Below are 14,783 nucleotides of genomic sequence, written 5' to 3'. Positions count from 1 at the left end.
GAAGAATGTGAGACATGTTCCCGCAATTACAAAGAGCTTGATCAGCACAAGTTTACTTGATGATGCTGGCTACGTCACCACTTTTGGACAGAACATGTGGAAGATATCCAAGGGTTCTATGACAGTAGCACATGGAGTAAAGTCTGGAGGACTTTACATGATTTATGTATCAAATGTCTCTAAAAATGTAATCAATGTAACCTAGAAGCCGAACGTTTCTTTGTGGCATAACCGGTTAGGACATATGTCCAAGAAGGGAATGGAAATCTTGTCTCTTTCTGGTTATTTGCCTGGCTTTTCATTTAATGATTTTGAATTATGTGAACATTGTCTGTATGGTAAGCAAACACACCAGCCACATAAGCATAGAAGCAGTAGAAGAGATACACAGTTGGCACTTGTTCATAGTGATTTGTGTGGACTTATGCCTAACCTATCTCTAGGGGGAGCTTCTTACTTTATGACATTTATAGATGATTACTCGAGGAAAGTATGGGTTTACTTTCTCAAGCACAAGGATGAAGCGTTTAGTGTTTTCAAAACGTTTGTGACACTTGTGGAGAATCAGAGTGGCAAGAAGCTTAAATGCTTACGCACTGACAATGGTGGAAAGTATGTTTCAAAGGCCTTTCAGGACTTTTGTGAGTCAAAAGGTATAAAACGATAACTTACTGCTCCTTACAATCCTCCTCAAAATGGTGTTGCTCAGAGGATGAATAGGACCATACAAGAGAAGGTCAGAAGTATGTTGTCTAATGCACAGCTGCCAAATGGGTTTTGGGCTGAAGCTGTATCAACAGCTGTTCATCTTGTAAATAGATCTCCTAGCAAGGTTTTGCGAAAGGATTCCGTGCCAGAGATGGTATGGTCAGGCAAAATGCCCTCATACAAGCATCTCAGAGTTATTGGCTGTGAGGCATATACTCACGTTCCAAAGGAATTTAGGAACAAACTTGAGCCAAAGAGTAGAAAGTGCATCTTTCTAGGCTATGGTAATTCTGGTGAGATGGGGTACAGACTTTGGGATCCCGAATCCAGAAAGGTTGTCCGCAGCAATGATGTTCACTTTAATGAATCCAAATATCATTCTAAACCAGAGAGGGTTGAGGAGATTAGAAGAGTTGTCTTCCAAGAAGATGGATCTGCACGTGCAAGACAAAATGTCAGGGCTCAAGAGGAGCAAGGACAGGATAGAGTGGAACCACAGGTTGTGGCTGAGCTTGAGCCACCTATTGTGCATAGATCTGGACGTGTCATGCGACCTCCTGATAGGTTTGTTCCATCTATGAACTATGTCATGTTGACTGATTGCAATGAGCCTTCATGTTACAAGGAAGCAGTGCAAATGAAGGACTCCGGGAATTGGCAATTGGCCATGCAGTCAGAGATGACAGCTCTGCATAAAAACAAGACATGGAAGCTAGTTAAATTACCACAGGGCAAAAAGGCTCTACCTTGTAAATGGGTTTACAGGTATAAGATCACCGCTCATGATAGTCAGCCAAAGTACAAAGCAAGGCTTGTTGCCAAGGGCTTTAAGCAAGAACAAGGCATTGACTTTGATGAAGTCTTCTCTCCGGTGGTCAAGATGACTACATTGAGATTCTTTCTTGCATTGGTTGCCATATTAGATTTGGTGTTGCACCAAATGGATGTCAAGACTGTGTTCTTGCATGGTGATTTAGATGTGGAAATTTACATGCAGCAGCCAGAAGGGTTTGTTGAGAAAGGCAAGGAAGATTGGGTATGCCAGTTGTTAAAGAGTCTTTATGGCTTAAAACAATCACCGAGGGCATGGTACCATAAATTCCACAAGTTTATGCTTTCTCAAGGCTACAAACGTAGTGAGTTCGATCATTGTCTATATACAAAGAAGGCTAAGGATGGTAGTTGGCTGATCCTTATTTTGTATGTGGATGACATGTTGATTGCTGGCAAGCACTTGGAAGAAATTTCAGCTTTGAAGTCAAAGATGGCAAAATCGTTTGACATGAAAGACATGGGTGAGGCAAGTCATATACTTGGTATGCGCATTGAGAGAGACAGATCAAAGAAGTTGATTTGGTTATCTCAAACAGAGTATATTGACAAGGTTTTGCAACGTTTCAATGGAGAAGGGAAAGGCACTGAGTGTTCCATTGCCACCATATGTGAAACTTAGCAAACAAGATTGTCATGTGTCTGAGGAAGAATAGGCTGAAATGGATAAGATTCCATATGCGTCTGCAGTGGGTAGTTTGATGTATGCAATGATTGCTACTCGCCCAGACATTGCATTTGCAGTGGGAGTAGTAAGTCGATACATGTCAAACCCAGGAAAGAAACATCGGGAGGCAGTGAAAGGAATATTGAGATACCTGAAAGCTACAAAGAGTATGCGTATATGCTATGGGAGTCAGGAGCTAAGTGTAAAGGGTTTTACAGACTCAGATTATGCAGGTGACTTAGACAACCGAAGGTCTACGTTAGGGTATGTCTTTACATTAGCTGGTGGAGCAGTATCATGGCGTTCTAGATTACAAGATTGTGTTACTCAGTCTACTACAGAGGCTGAATATGTTGCAGCATCAGAGGCATGCAAAGAATCAATTTGGCTTAATCGATTAGTAACAGATTTGGGAATCAAAGAAGAGATGTCTGTGTTATATTGTGATAGTCAAAGTGCTATACAATTGGCTCGCAATCCAGTTTATCACTCAAAGACAAAGCATGTGGATGTGAAGTATCATTTCATCAGGGAAATGCTCGAGGATAAGCAACTTCAGCTTCTCAAAGTTCACACCACAAAAAATCCTGCTGATCTACTTACAAAAGGACTTCCCTCAGAGAGCTTTGCGCATTTTCGCAAGCAGTTAGGTGTAGGGTAGTACACCACTTCTCTACATCTCTTATATATTAGCTTGTATAGTAGCTTCTCTCACACTTAAAGTACCACATTGGACTTTAAGTGGGAGGTTGTTGGGGTATAAAGCCCAATGTGGTCGCCCAGGTAAGTGGGCGGGCCGCAAGGTATGTACACATATTCTTTTGTAAAAACCTAATAAGAACTCACTATGCTCTACACATCAGAGTAGAGCGATTTCACCATATCGTCGTGCTCTTCCTCTCGCACTCTCTCTCGCGTCGCACTTCCGCTCGTACTCCTTCAAACTGTTCACCTGTCTCAAGTCTGTCCTTCATGGAAATTATGTCACTTGTGCCAACAATGCCTCTTATCTGGTTCAAGGAGTTGGAAAGATTGTGCTGACTACTGAAAATGGCAGTTCTTTCACAGTTGTTGATGGACTTTATGTACGTGGGATGAAGAAAAATCTCTTGTCTATATCTGCACTTGCTAGACTTGGACTGGTAGTCAAGTTTGTGGATGACATATGTACAGTATTACATGATCTCAATTTTGGCGATGAGATTATTTCATCTTGCATAATATCGTGGGTTGTATAGGCTCACTTTGTATGGCAAGTGTGGGTAGAATTTTATAAATGTAGTTGTGGATTCGAAGGCTATTTCAGATGCAAAACTTTGGCATGCACGTTTTGGTCATCTGAATTTTGCCAGTTTGTTGTGCTTGGAGAAATCTGATATGGTTGCTTCTGGTTGCTTCTTTGCCACCTCTTGAAGCACCTGTCAAACATGTTTGTGAAGGCTGTATTTTGGGCAAAATGCAGTGTTCTAAGTTTCCAAAGGATGGTTGAGTTAAGGCCACATGCAGGTTGCAGCTTGTGTATAGTGATGTTTGTGGGCCCATGCAAACTCCATCCTTGGGAAATTACCTTTACTTCGTGACTTTCATTGATGATTACTCCACGCATGCATGGGTATTTCTGCTTAAAGCGAAGTCCAAAGTTTTTATGTGCTTCAAACAATTTCTGACTATCGCTGAAAATGTATCGAAATGTACTATGGGCACCCTCCATTCCAATCGAGGGGGGAGTATATGTCTCATGAATTTAATGCATTTCTAGCTAGTCGTGGGATAAAACACAACATTAGGAAGAGGATGGGGTCTAGAAGGGCCTCTTTATTTGGCAGTTTAAGGAAGTCAAACCTTTTGTATTAAGAAAGTAATCAAAGGACATCTTTTGAATTCAAACAGGTAAAAAAACTAGTTTATTTGAATTCAAAGTTTCCCCCCAAAATGGAATTTAAAATCTAGCAGGTAAAGCCATATCATGTAGCATATCTATAGAAACAGCTCAACGCATAGATTGCAGATCTATGATCTCCACTCAAAGAAGAGCAGATGTGAGAGTTATGGAAGTCCAAAAATCATAAAATTTTCCACCTCCTTTTTGAGGGGGAAGTGCTTCTTTGAATACTCTTACACATCTCTTACACACCCACCATTCTTGCACATGTGGCGTACACCTTTTCATCAAAATGTTAATCACCTCCATAAGCTTATGACAAATAAAGAGGCCCTCCTACACCGCATCCTCTTCCTAGTGATATACAGTGCCTTATACACCTCAACAAAATGGTGTTGCTGAGAGGAAAAATAGGTCACTTACAAAAATGGCACGATGTATGGTCAAAAGTCAAGCTTTGCCGCATTCTTTATGGCTTGAGGCCATCATGTGTGCCACTTATGTACTTAATAGGTGTCCTACAAAAGCTTTGTAGTCTCTTACTCCATATGAAGCATGGCATGATAGAAAGCCTTCTATTTGAGCACATGAGTGTTTTTGGCTATTGGGCATATGCTTTCATACCACAAACACAACGCAAAAAATTGGATGATAAGGCTGCCAAATGTATTTTTGTGGGTTATAGTGTTGAAAGAAAAAGTTATAGGCTGTATCATCTGCAAACAAAGCGTATTTTGGTTTCATGGGTTGTAGTGTTTGTGGAAGATTTTGTTCAGCCCTTGTTATCATGTACTAGAGACAGTAATGTAAGCTCACATGACATTTATGACACTTTGTTGCCTCTTTTTAGTGGTGGAAGTTCAAATGTTAATTCCAATGAGGCAAATGCACAGCATATGGGGGTTTCCAAAAATGTTACGGATCAGCCTATTATTGATGCAGTTGTACATGATGTACTTGATGAGGAAAGGGCTGAAAATGAACAGGCTAGAGGTATCCCAAAATGGTGCATACATTGCATAGTACTAAATTGGATGCACCTTTGTCTAGTCATACTCGTTCAAGCTCTTACCATGCATCATGTATCAGATTGTTATGATTTTTTTGTGTCTAGCTTACATGATGTTGAGGAACCTCTCTCTTTCAATGAAGCACAAAATTCAAAAAATTGGATGGCTGCCATGCAATCAAAATATGATGCACTTATAGAAAATGACACATGGACTTTATGTGACTTGCCTCCTCGTAAAAAGGCCATTGGTACGAAGTGGGTTTTACAAGTTGAAATGCAAGCTGGATGGTGACATCAATCGCCATAAGGCTCGACTTGTTGCAAAGGGTTATGCACAACAAAAAGGCATACATTATGAAGAGACTTTTTCTCCCACTTGTCTTATGACTACAAGATAGAGAGAGACCAAGGGACTGCCAAAAGCACTTTTGCTAAATACTAACGACTAGGTCATTCAATTAGGATCACCCAAGGAGGCTGTAGCTTCTCATCCTTTTTTTTTTGTTTTTAGATAAACTATCTACATCTGGCGTGATACAGGGGTTGATTGTTAAGCATAAACATATCATGGGTCATGGCGTTGCTGATGACACATTTCTATTTTTACAAGCAAACATTGTAATGGTGCCAGATGTACAACCTTTCTCAACTTGTTCTCCTTGGCATGAGGACTATTTGTCAACTTCAAAAAGTTTGTTTTGATCAACATTAATACACATGACTTTCATGTGTTGGTTTGGAATGGGAAGAGAACTCGAAAAGGTACTATATTTAGGCATTTCAATGGGGGGATGAATGTGACGTAAAAAAAGCTACATATGTGGGTTATGAAAAAACTATACCTAAAAATTTACTCCTAGCACTGTGAGGAATGGCCAATACATGTTAGAATGAGAATTGTACAATCCATACTCATTTCATATATTATGTACTTCATTCCATTGTTGGACTAGTATCAGAAGAAGCTTAATCAATTTAACTCATGCTTAGGCAGATTTTTATGGGGAAAAGCCATAAATAGTGCTGCATTGATAGCCTGGTATTTTGTGGCATATACTAAAAGCAAAGGGGGCTTTGGTATACACATGCTTTAGCCAAAAGGGCGTGCCTCATTAAGCATATGATTGACTTTCATAGAGATTGGAGTGATTGTATTTGGGCAGCAATGGCACTTCTTTGGTATATTTTCACGGCATGTGGAAAATGAACTCTTGGGACAAATTTTTCTCAACAGTTTAAATTAAAAATAGGGTTTGAGATATCCACACTTCTGGTGAAATCTTGGAAACATGTATGCTCCAAGCTTATATGGAATGGGAGATGTAGATATACTAGGAACTCCTTCAGGGTGGATCATGTATTCTAGATTCATGTATTTAAAAAACCTCTTGCAATGTTAGTTGGAAAACCTTCTCTCTGTGTGTAGGAAAGGCATACGCTTCATTGATGGACTCAAACCAAACTCCCAAAATTTTCTTGCTAGCTAGGAGAGAGTTCAAGTTACAACATGGACTCAAAATTCTGTGGAATTTGTTGTGTACATGTATCCATAACCTACACTTACCCTTAAACTCTCTTGTTGAGGATACACATAGGGATTGTTCTTTTCCTGAATATGAACTTAATTGGTGGTCAACTAAAACCAAGAACTTCTATCAGTTACTATTGCAGGATAGTAATGTATATAAGAAATGTAATAGTGTGGTCATTGTCCAAGCCACAATCTTGGTGGACTAAACTTTTATTGTTGGTATACGCATCGATATAATCACTTTCTATACGGACGCCTATACCCAAACTCATACAGATGCTTATACAGACGCCTATATGGACACTTGTATCGAAGCCTATACAAACACCTATAGAGGCACCTGTACAGATGCTTGTATAGACACACATACCGACGTCTGCACTTGCATATTGTTTTTGAGCAGAGTAGTGCCATTTGTTGCTACATGTGCTGTAGTAGCAAAGGCACAACCTCTCTACTCAAAAGAAGAAGGCAAATGTAATCGCACTTTGCATTAAGATAGATTGATAGTGCATCATAAAAAATAAAGAAGTGTTAAGCTAACGACCATAAATACGACACTAGAAATTGCAACAATCAAAACCATGATAACCATAACTATGACCATTGCATAAATAAACACAAAACTATAAGTATAACCATAATGATAACTGTAAGAAAAACCATAACCTTGAATTTAAAATAATGATTACCTTAGCCATAAACAACAAATAACCTTAACCAATGCCAATGACATAATCATAAAGAAAATCATGACCATTTCCATTATCATAATCATAAACATAAGCATAAGCATGACCATAAAAGGGTGTCAAAACCATCACCATTGCCACTGTCATACCCATATAAGTACCATATCCAAAACCGTTGTTAACACCATGACCGTTGCCACTATCATAAGCATATGCATAAACTTAAGTTCATAAACATAACCTTAACCATAAAAGAGTTATCAAAACCATAACCATTGTTGCTAGCATATAAAAACAAACAATAACCATTTTCAGTGACATAGCAAAAAATAAACCATAACCATAAGCATTACCATAAACATAACAATAAAGGTATTGTTAGAACCATAAACATTTTCATTATGTGCATCATAAGCTTAATCATAATCATAAATAGTGATTATGTGTGTGTAATGTTATGTGTGTATATTTATGCGTATGTGTGTGCTTATGTGTGTGTGCATGAAAGAAAAAGAAGAAGCACTCACATTTAAAGAATGTGAGTGTGCAAGAAATACGAAGAGTCAAGCAAATACCTGCAAAACCAAAGCAAAAACATTTTTACCCACCTGCACATAGAAACACAAATATTTATGTGTATGTGTGTGTGCATGAAATAAAAAGAAGGAGCACTTACATTTAAAAAATGTGAGTGTGCAAGAAGTACGAAGGGTCAAGCAAATACCTGCAAAAACAAAGCATAAGCATTTTGTTATCCATACACCCAAACATAAATTTTCTCACACAAATACAAAAAAAAAATGTATCGTCTTTGTGTAGAAATGTGTGGAAGCATAGATAAGAAGTAGGAAGAGGCAACTCCACGAAGGTCTACAAGGAGAAAGGAGGAGATGGGGAGGAGCTATGGAGGCAGTCCAGGTGTGGAGAAGAGAGAAAACACAGCAAATGAGCTCTTGGGTATTGTAAAGTAGCAGGTTTTCTTGATTCATACGTCTATAAAGGCATTGATACAAACGTCGCTATACACATCGATACATGCATTGATAAAAAAATGCGTTGGTATAGGTGTCAGTATGAGTGTCGATATAAGCATTGGTATTGGCATCGATATAGGCGTTGGTATGAGCATTGGTATAAGCGTAGGTATACATGACGGAATTTAAAATTTCAATTTTGAATTGAGTAATGTCTCCATCAATCTTTATCAATGCTTATACCGGCCCTCGCCATCGGCGTCAAAAAAATGGCATCGGTAACCAAGTGATCCCTTGTAGTGTTGGTTTAAATGGTTCATATGGTCTATCAAAAACATTGATGAGGGTCACAACATTGTCCTAGGATCCTTTCCTGATTAGCTAATCAATGATAGGATGCTAGAGGATGCTATGTACAAACAATGTGAAGAGCACAGTTCTCAATATCTTGTATAAAATGTAAATAGAAAGCACAATTTTTTTCCACGCCTAGAGAGGGAGCGAGAGAGAGAGAGAGAGAGAGAGAGAGAGAGAGAGAGAGAGAGAGAGAGAGAGAGAGAGAGAGAGGGGGGGGGGGGGGGGGGGGAGAGATAGAAGTAGAGATAGAGGAAGAGAGAAAGAGCGAGAGCGAGAGAGAGAGAGAGAGAGAGAGAGAGAGAGAGAGAGAGAGAGAGAGAGAGAGAGAGAGAGAGAGAGAGAGAGAGAGAGAGAGAGAGAGAGAGAGAGAGAGAAGAGGAAGAGAGAAAGAGCGGGAGAGATAGATAGATAGAGAGAGAGAGAGAGAGAGAGAGAGAGAGAGAGAGAGAGAGAGAGAGAGAGAGAGAGAGAGAGAGAGAGAGAGAGAGAGAGAGAGAGGGGGGGGGGAGAAAAGAGATAGAGAGAGAAAGGGAAAGAAAGAGAAAGGGAGAGAGAAGAGAAAAAGAGAGATAAATAGAGAGAGAGAGAGAGAGAGAGAGAGAGAGAGAGAGAGAGAGAGAGAGAGAGAGAGAGAGACGGAGGGAGGGAGGGAGGGAGGGAGAGAGTAAGTTGCTTAAACTACTCTTAAATCAAATTTTCTTACAAAAATTAGAAAATACTCAATTGCCATAAACCCATAAATATTTTTTTCTCATCCATCAAGAGCCGAAATTAGCTCAACAAAGACCAGGATCTATAAGGGAGAGGGAGCGTTGGTGCAGGTGTTTCCAAAGTGCATAAGATGTAGAGAGAGGAGTATCATATTACTTGCCACCATTACCCGCAAAAAATAATCAAGCTAGTTCATAAGGTGGAAGGCACGTGTTAGGGTATGCTCCTACTTGTTATTGATGTCACCCTAAATCAAATACACATGGAAACAAAATAGACAGACACACAACACCTAGCTAGAAGGGTCCATGGGTGAGCTTGGGTGAAAGTAGAAAGAGAGAGAGAGAGAGAGAGAGAGAGAGAGAGAGAGAGAGAGAGAGAGAGAGAGAGAGAGAGAGAGAGAGAGAGAGAGAGAGAGAGAGAGAGGGATATATATATATATTTATTTATTTAGAGAGAGAGAGAGAGAGAGAAAGGGAGAGAGATAGAGAGACAATCAGAGACAAAGAGAGAGAGAGAGAGAGAGATGGAGAAAGACAGAGTTAGAGAGGAAAGAGAGAGAGATAGAGAGATAGATAGATAGATAGACTTTGTTATCGTCCTCGGAGGTCAAATATGACTTATGGGACCAAAGTTACATGTGATGTAGTATGTGTATGGTTAATGAGTGACTCTCGATGCTCCAAAATTGTGGTGATGAGAGTCGCAATGGAGAGCCCACACTGTGGCTGGGAGAGGAAAGTGTGTAGGTCTAAGTTGTGGCTGAAAATGTGAGAGAAGCAAGTTCAAAAGGTGACCAAAAGCTAAGCACTCTAGTAGTGTGTGGTACTCAGACTCTGGAACTTGTAGTGAGCATAATGTGCACAGTTGATTTGACTCTTCTCCATTGCCCCCATGCCCTATCTCGCATTGAAGGAAATGGGAGCTAAGCAAAATGGCTGCGATAGTGCATATCATGGACAAAGGGATAGGCTCGAGCATGTAAGTGTGAGTACGGTTTTCTCTTTCAGCAAAGAGAATGGTTTTGTAGTTGGGAGCAATATGGGTGGTGTAATGTATGAAGCGTGACCCACCGGATTTCTCCCAAACCGTAATACATTGGTGTTGTAGAAAAGCATCATTCACTTGGGAGTCAATTGAAGCATCATGTAGCAAGTGTAATGCATCCCATCTCTCAAACGACTTCTTTATGTCTTGCATCCATCATGTGCTCAAGATCTTGCTTTTATGCGTCTTTTGGACTTTCTTCTTGCTTCCCATACAATTGTAGGAAGTTGATGTGAGGGATTTGATGCATCTTTATCATGTACTCCACAACCCTTTACATGCCCATAACCTCAATTGGAAGAGATCTTGACTCAAGAAGTAGGAGCATATGTGGTGTTTGTGTCTTAACTTGGAGAAAGTTTGTAAGAAAACGCTTTTGGACATTCTCAAACTCTTTCCAAGTAGACTTTGACATGGTCCCGCCCCACACTTCAACTCCATAAAGAAGAACCAGTGTCACCAATGCATCAAAAAGATACTTCTTGAGAACCTAGCAATTGATGTTTCCCGCATTACACATGTTCTCAAATGCATAATATGCTCTCTTTCCCTCTTCCAATCGACGCATAGCACATTCATGCCACTTGCGATTGGATGGAACCTCAAGGCCAAGGTACTTAAAACTCTCAACAACTTCAAGTGTCTCATAGTTGTACACAATGCAATGGCTTCTTCTTATGGTTGGTTTTCACAAGCATAACCTTTGTTTTGGATTCATTCAAAATTAGCTAACTATGCAAGCAAAAGTTCGAGAAACTGCAAGCATAAACTCACTTGGCACTTGGAGTTCTTCCATCCAATTCCACAAATTGTTACGTGGAATCATATCAAAGGCTTTCTTAAAGTCCACAAAACAACAATACAATCGCTTGCCTTTCAACCAACTTTCCTCCATGAGAACACGTAGAGTGACAAGATGGTCAATGGTGCTATGGCATCAACAAAAACCTGCTTGTTCCTTTGCACGCTTGCCATTCTCGTTATCCTAATCACTCAATTTCATCTCCATTATGCACCCAAACAGTGTTGCCAAAAGAGACCCAATGATTATAGTCCGGTAGTTGTTCACATTCTTTACATCCCCTCCTTTATGCACAGGCTTAACCCAATTAGCACTCCAATCATAAGGCATACCATGTTGAAGTGCAAGGTTGAACATATCACACATCCACTCATGGGTAAGATCTCCCGCTTTGCGAGTGGCCAACTTTTCAAGCCAACCGCATACATCCTCAATAGTGAAAAAAGAGGGCATACATGGGAGTGAACCATAAAATGGCATTTTTTTCAGCATTTGCTTTCTCATATAATTGCCTACATGTGTGTACATATTCACAAGACTCAAGTTACCAAAATTATCAACCCGCTTGCACCTCAAGTTTCACCAAAATCATCCACATGCATGTGCCTTTCTTGGAATTGAAAAAGTTGTTGCTTTACTTCCCATCTTCTTCTCTTCTTTTGAAAATCAATGCCTTGTATGTATGAAAATGACTTTGATAGTTGTCTTTGTCCATAATTGCATCAAGCTTTAACAAGGACTTTCGAGCATCTTGACATTATTTATCAAACCACCTTTTGCGTGACCTATCTTTGTTGATACCATGGAGATGCTTTATGGAAAAGCATTTTTCGGCACAAGAAAAAATAACTTTCTTGAAAGCTTCCCATTTAGTTTCCAATGGTGCATCATATTGAAGCTTTGCCATCCATAATTTTTTCTCAACCATTTCAATGTGCATTGGTGCTCATTTGAAATCCATACATAGTGATAATTTCTCTTTCCTTTGGCTGAGATTATCATGCTTAGTTGCTTCTCCACGTGAAAGGTCAATACATAAGGTGCAATGGTCGGATTCCAGGGTCCATTGGCCAGACATAAAACTCTTTATGCAATACATGATGACTTCGGAGAGTAGAATATAGTCAATCACATTGTTCCGATTATGTCTCGTACATGTAAATCCATTGGTTCCACTCCAAAAAGATACACCATTGGCAATGAGCATACCCATGCTATTACACATGTGTAGAAGTAACTTTCCATAGTGATCCGGCTCTTTCTCATCCATTGAAGTACGATCATACAAGTGAACTTCCTCCAACTCCGTTGAAATGTATGGCATATCAAATTGTTGAGTATCATGTTGCAATGTTTTTGTGTGAGCATTCATATCTCCAAATACAATAACATCACCTTCATCTTTGAAATAAGCAATGTCCTCTTCTAAATCAAAAAATGGATGAACTCTATCCATGCAAGCATAAAAGGGGAATCATGATGAGGAATGTAGCAACCGTTGATCCGAGCCTATCACAAATTTTTGTTTATCATATTTTGTTGGTTTTCCTTGCTTCTAGAGGTTTACAATAAAAGAAAGAGTGAGAACAACCTCTTGGAAAAATTTTAAAAAAATGATTTTTTCTTGACTAGTTCACCGGAGGTGAAAGGTAGAGGGAGAACCTAGTGGTAAAGGGAAGGGAAAATATGTAAATGTGAAAAGAAAAGATATGATGTAGTTGTGGAGCCATGCACCCATGATTTAAGGGTCATGAGTGGCTCATATCATCATGGCTTTGGAGCCATATGATGATTCAAACAAATGGGACCCAAGTGGAAGACTTGGTAAAGGAAGAAACCAGACACATGATTTTGCTGAATTTTAAAAAAATACTTCCACTCTGATCCAAGAAAAGTTGTCTTCATCAAAGTTGTAGCTGATGAGCTGGAGATTCTGGGCATATTTTTTTTATAATTTTTGCATCTACGGTCTAGGAGATATGGCCAAAATGGTGGACGCCAGTTTTTTCAACTGTGGTGGAGACCACCCCCTCTACCTTTACACACACACACCCTTGCTTTTCCACATTGAGACCTTCTCTAAAATCAACCATTAGTCTTCTCACCCTCCTCTCCTTCCTCCTCTCTCTCAAGCTCAAAAACCCATCAAAGTTCCTCTTCTAATCACCTCTCAAGTCATGCTTAATCTTGTTGTAATTCATAAGTTCTCATTCAACCCCTTTCTATTATTACTAGATATGTATTGATTTTATGTAGATTCTTTACATTTTAAAATAAGGAAGCTCTTGGACTCAAGCTATGGAGGAAGGAGTGAAGACAACACAAGTGATGATGGAGCTAATTGGTCAACAAATCACTTGGAAGGAGCTTCTTCATTGGTTGAATGTCCCTAATCAAGCTTCATTTGTACAAATTACACTTGGATCTTAACCTCACTCCTAATCACGCTCTTTCCTATATAAAGAGGCCTTCCCCTTTGTAATTTCAAGCCTCCCTCAGCCCCATTGAGCCTTTGTATCACTCACCATGAGCCCATAAGCTCATTCATTCACTCTATTCTTGCACATCCTAGAGTGCAAGTTGTTTCATGCTAGTAACCTCTCCTCCTCTTACTTATATTAATTAAGAGAAATGTTTTATATGCGTGTGAGAGTGCTTGATGTGATCTTGGCTAATCCTTGAGAGATTGTTTGGTAATCTATATGCTATTTGTGTTGGGAGTGTTTGAAGTCATCCATTCCTTGTACACACACTACGGTTAATGCTTCATTCATAGTGATCTCTCTCTCTCTCTCTCTCTCTCTCTCTCTCTCTCTCTCTCTCTTTGTGTAGCGGTCCTAGTCCACGCTTCCAAGACTAGGTGGTGCCCTCATCTCATTTCCCTTGTGGCGCAATGGAGTTTGTTTTGGTGTAGAGGCCGCCATTTCAAATTTCCTTCGTCATAAATTGGTGCCCCCTCTGAGGAGTTCTCAAGCAGCGCTCTATCAATCCTATGAAGGAAGATCCATCAAATTATCCGAGACTTCCACTATGGTCTCCCCAAGAAGCTCGAGAAAAGAAGCGTCTTTATCGACAAACGGCACGTAGGCGGGTAAACAGAGTTAACTACACACACCCTTCTTTGCTTCAAGGAAAATCTTGTAGTCATCAAGTCCCTAGGTCAAAAAATTTTGTTGAGTGCTTTGTGGCTAGTGTGAAGACACTTCCTTTGAAGCCTCGACTTCAGGTGGTGAAAGCACTCTCAAACTCGGGTATTAAAAAGTTTTTGGAGGGGGAGCTACACATCAATGGGGTGCGGTATTGGCAAGAGGCTACATATGGTGATGCACTCCAACTACTACTAGCAAGAAGGCTCAAAGTGGTTGAGAGGGTAGCTAGCCATCGAACCCTATGAACTCTACAAAGCTGAAGATGGTCACACCAAAGCTAGGCTAATCACTGGTGAGCAAATTCTTCGCATCTCTCAAATGGTGGGATCCAAGAGAGCTCAACTTCAATGAAGTGCTTCATGGAAGTTTGTAATTAATGCACCAATGAATAATCCCATTTTCTACAACTTTCAATCAGTT

This window comes from Adiantum capillus-veneris, chromosome 14, assembly GCF_014529385.1.
Source record: "Adiantum capillus-veneris isolate H3 chromosome 14, ASM1452938v2, whole genome shotgun sequence".
Taxonomy (NCBI): Eukaryota; Viridiplantae; Streptophyta; class Polypodiopsida; order Polypodiales; family Pteridaceae; genus Adiantum; species Adiantum capillus-veneris.
Note: the sequence above shows the minus strand (reverse complement) of the source record.